Source organism: Myotis brandtii, unplaced genomic scaffold (assembly GCF_000412655.1).
Source record: "Myotis brandtii unplaced genomic scaffold, ASM41265v1 scaffold1479, whole genome shotgun sequence".
Lineage (NCBI taxonomy): Eukaryota > Metazoa > Chordata > Mammalia > Chiroptera > Vespertilionidae > Myotis > Myotis brandtii.
This window is the reverse complement of record NW_005355339.1, coordinates 63,767-68,866: the sequence shown is the minus strand read 5'-3', so window position 1 is coordinate 68,866 and position 5,100 is coordinate 63,767. Positions and strand designations below refer to the sequence as shown.

At 37.5% G+C, this 5,100-nt stretch overlaps 1 long non-coding RNA gene across 1 annotated transcript in view; it reads left to right on the top strand.

The window, feature by feature from the left end:
• LOC106725246 overlaps window positions 1–4,625 on the top strand; it is a 10,264-nt gene extending 5,639 nt beyond the window's left edge. The window contains exons 2-3 of the long non-coding RNA XR_001361120.1: window positions 16–37; window positions 4,613–4,625. This is a non-coding gene — a long non-coding RNA (uncharacterized LOC106725246). The remainder of the gene's footprint in view (window positions 1–15; window positions 38–4,612) is intronic.
• Window positions 4,626–5,100: the final 475 nt, after the last annotated feature.

Below are 5,100 nucleotides of genomic sequence, written 5' to 3'. Positions count from 1 at the left end.
ATATATTGATTTCAGAGAGGAAGGGAGAGGGAGAGAGGTAGAAACATCAATGATGAGAGAGACTCATCGATCAGCTGCCTCCTGCATGCCCCACACTGGGGACCAAGCCCACAACCTGAGCATGAGCCCTGACCAGGAATCAAACTGTGACTTCCTGGTTCATAGGTTGACGCCCAACCACTGAGCCATGCCGGCCAGGATGAAGCATAATTTTTATCTGGGAGAGTAGATACTTAAGTTTGAATCTTCCAGGAGAGAGCAGAGTACTATGAAGGGGGAAACAGGACTGGTGAGTTTTGAAGGGAAAGAAAAAATAAAGATATTGAGCATAAAATTGTTCTGCACAGTTGAGGTAGGGCTTAGGTAGTTGGGGACTCCAGGTGGGCAATATGGGGTGTGAAAGTACTAAAAACAAGAAAGGGGGGTTAGCAAAAGGAATGAAGTAATATTGTCACACCTACACAGATCCACAGATCCTTAATACCCGTGAGCTTGATTCCCACTTATGTAGTTAGTTATATAGGACATCTGAAAGTCCTCTTCACCAAAAGTATCTTTTGACTTTACTGAAATTCCCATTATATTTATATTTGAGGGGGAAGAGCAAGGATGATTCACCTTGTCTTCTAATCAGCCTATAAGAGTCTGGTTAACCAGGACTGTATCCTATTTCTCTGAACCCCCCACGCAGTACATAACAGTGATGTGTGTATATACAGGCGACCTTCACATGTGAGGGAAGTTGGGCGTTTTCATTTCCAGCTGCCCCTTGAAAACACACAGCCTCAGTAGAGGCACCCGTGAGCAGGGAGGGGCGGGGAACCTTGAGCCACCCTGGCCTGCTCTCATTTTTCTTGGAGGAGCATTAACCATGGGAGGTGTTTTGTTGAGCAGGTATTCTATAAGAATTTTGCATTGTCTTTCTGAAGATGGCTTCATAGGAAAAATGTGGGCTTTAGAGGCAAAAAGTAGTATTATTAGAATTCTAGAATCAATTCTCTGAATTGGTTCCCAGCTGTGGGATTTTGCACAGGTAACCTCTGAGCTTCAGTTCCTTTTTGTAAGATGGGATAAAACAGTCACCCTGGCCTCATGGAACCCAATTTCCTTTCTAGCTGCCTGGGGATTATGTCTGGTCAAGTGTACACAAGTGTTCACCTCCCCTGCTATCCCCACTCTGTCTGTTCATATGCGCCAGGGGTCAATACAGTAAAGGTTAGTGCTTAAAACTGGAAAATTGTCTATTTCTTTAAATAAAAGAAAAATCCTTGCTACAGTCTGATTTTTCTTTCAAATAATATGAAAATAAACATACATTCAGCCAATGGGAAAATTCCAAATTAATGTAGCCTGATTTTAAAAATCTTATTCTGGGAGGGGCGGGTGCGGCGGGGCGTGGGGGGACAATGGGGGGATAAGGACACATATGTAATACCTTAATCAATAAAGAAAGAAAAAAAATCTTATTCTGAGTCATTAGACTACATTTGGGAATCTAGTTGCCTATGCTTTTTTGTAATTGACATCCATTGGTGCTCATTTTAGTACAATTTTCAAGGTTACAATTTGTAGAATCATAATAGGGCAAAAAGATTTCACTGCTGTTTCTCCTTAGATTTCATGATTATACAAGAGCTAGATTTTCTTGCTTGTAGAATGAGGAGTGAAGCAAAGTAGTGTTTTTTTCTCTCTACATTTTCTAATCTCTACATATTGCATATTATTGCTTTTGTAGTGGTTTTTTGTTTGTTTGTTTCTGGTATTTTAAACTATGTTTTAACATTTCAATTGATGTTATATATTGAACAGATGTCTTAAATTATTTGAGTATAGTGTTCAGAGAAACCGAAAAAGAATTAGTTTTAAAAATCATTATTTTTTGCTTTTCCAAAACCTGGTAAAGTGCTTTCTTTACCTGTTATTTTTTTTCCCCCTCCCAGAGTAATATTCTTGATTTCATTTTTTGAGGTCGATATGTTGCCTCATATCTATATTAAATTCACTGGAGCAAGGCCCTGAATACATTTGTCAACTGTCCAATTTGTTGATAACCAAGTTAACAAGTAACATTTGTTATTAATTATATCAATAAAAACATCACAATCTTACAACTCTGGTTTGAGCCTAATAGAGTAGGAAGTTTGAGGGATGAATATTCGCAAGCAATTAATGGACTGCTCTTTAGGAAAAAAATACTGGAAATCATTTTTAATAGCCTCTTTGCATCTTAACCAGACTTCAGTCAAATCAAACCATCTCTGGCTAGAAAAATGTAATCGGTTCCTCAAAATTAAATCTAATGACCTTGTCTCTGCAAAAAGTCAAGTAATATACTCTCATGAAAGAAAACATCCTCATTCAATGCATGTTATTAAAAAGGTGTCCTATTTTCTTGTTTGGGTTCTGCCTGTTTTTTTTTTTTATTACTGCATATTAAAGTAACTGTTTTGCCGACATGGAAATGATACCCTATCTGAACATGGCTTGGATGAAAATAATGATGAAAGAACCAGAGAGACCTATCAGCTCCATTATTATGCCTAAGTAATGGAAAAGCACCGAGCTACCAGAATCTTTATCTTAATGTTTACATGACTCATAAAAACAAGTAAAAATTAAAATAGGGTAGATTACTGATTCCTCTTTTAAAAATAAGGCATTCGAAGAATCATATAGAATCTTAGATTTTGTTACCGCCTCTTTTGGTACAAGAGTCAGGCACCCCAGATTTTGAAAAAAATATAAAGGAGAGAAAGAGAGAGGGAGGGAGGGAAGATGGGCAGGGGAGTCAAGAGATTAGAAAAAGAACCAGCGAACTATATCCTCCTTTGCCATAAGAAATGGAGTCAATGTTCATTGAAAACACCTTGCCAAAGGCTACTAGACACTTTTCATGTTTTATGGTGTTTAATCTTTTGATTATTAGGTATTATCTCTAACATTGAGTTAAAGAAACAAAGGCTTACAGTGTTACAAGATACTTGTCCAAGACCACAGCCTACCAGTGGTGAACCTCATATGTTAAGCCCATGATCTTTTCATTGTGTCATGTTAGTCCAACACACGTGGTATCTAATTTTTGGTAAGGAAAACTCATTCCAATTTTACTAAAACTCATTCCAATTTGTGTAATGGTGATACACAAAGTTAAGTGTATCATCGTTAGTTTTTAAACTAATAAAAAGTTTATTAGGTTTCAAACATAATGAAAATGAAGGAGATGGAGATTACAGTTCCCTAGTAGATATATGTTTGGTGTGTTTCTGTGTAGAATGATGTCTTTGAGGGAGTAAGTCTTGGTATTATACAGAAAATGGTTATCAGCTAGAAGTTGTAGACACTTCATCCGAACTGGTTGAAATGATTACCTTCTCTCTCTGGTCCTTCTCTTTCAGGGGCCATGGATCAGAGAAACTGTAGGTTACCAGGAGTGTCATAAAGGCCACTGTTTTAAGCAAAGCAGAAGGTCCCCAGGGAGATGGGCTGAGCCGAGCTCAGAGGATGGTGCTATGGTCCAGAGGTCCTAAGAAAAGGAGACGCCCCACATGGTCAGTTTGGTGCCACCTGGGCCCTGAGAGTTGACTATATTTTTTCCTTTTTTGAAAAAAATTGAGATATAACTCACATACCACAAACTTACTTTTTTTAAAGTATTGAGTGTTGTTTAGTATATTCACAAGTCTGTGCAACTGTCATCATTATTGAATTCCAGAACATTTTCATCACCCCAAAAAGAAACTCCATTACACATTAGCAATCACTCCTCAATCCCCCATCTCTTTAGTCCCTTTCAACCAGGATTTTACTTTCTGTCTCTACAAATTTGCCTATTCAGCTATATTTTATGCGTAATTTCCAGTTACTGTTAGTTGTGCTCCCACTGGGTTGCTGAGTAGTCAGTCCAGTGGGTTGTTTCTCAGGATGTTCAGTGAGGGACCTAGTAATTTCCCCATATCTCTTCCTATGTATCCAGCCTCGGTTACAACACAAGCACCACATTTTTGCTTGGAGTTTGTAAGCTTCCCCTGGACTCCCTGCACTGTAGATATATTTGCACAGCAAAGAAAACCATCAACAAAAATGAAAAGACAAGCCAGTGAATGGGAAGACATATTTGCTGATACATCAGATAAGGGGTTAATATACAAAATTTATAAAGAACTTATATAACTCAACACCCAAAACACAAACAATCCAATTAAACAATGGGCAAAGGATCTGAATAGACACTTTTCCAAAGAGGACACACAGATGGCCAATAGACATATGAGAAAATCCTCAACATCACCAATCATCAGAGAAATGCAAATCAAAACCACAATGAGATATCACCTTACACCTGTCAGAATGGCTACCATCAATAAATCAACAAACAACAAGTGTTGGTGAGGATGTGGAGAAAAGGGAACCCTTGTGCACTGTTGATAGGAATGCAGACTGGTACAGCCACTGTGAAAGGCAATACGGAATTACCTGAAAAAAATTAAAAATGGAACTGCCTTATGACCCAGCAATTACACTTCTGGGAATTTATCTGAAGAAATCTGAAACACTAATTTGAAATAATATATGCACCCCTGTGTTCATTGCAGCATTATTTACAATAGCCAAGATTTAGAAGCAGCCCAAGTGTCCATCAGTAGATGAGTGGATAAAAAAGCTGTGGTACATTTACACAATGGAGTACTACTTGGCTGTAAAACAAAGAAGGAAATCTTTTTGTAACAGCATGGATGAACCTGGAGAACATTATGCTAAGTGTGAAATAAACCAGTCAGAGAAAGACAAGTACCATATGATTTCACTCATATGTGGAATTTAATGAACAAAATTCAACTAATAAGAAAAACAGAGACAATGTTGTGGTGAATGTGTGGGGGAAGGGTCATGGATGGAGGTGGAAGAGAGTATAGGGAAGATATAGGGTGATGGAAAAATAAAATAAAATAAAATAAAGAAAAAATAATTTAAATAAATAAGAAAAGCATTAAGGACTCAATTAAATTTAATCTTAACTAGAAACATCTAGCCTCTAGTATCCTCACATAAGCAAATATTATTTGTTAGGCTCATTATTTCAATCTGGTTTTTCTTGAATCC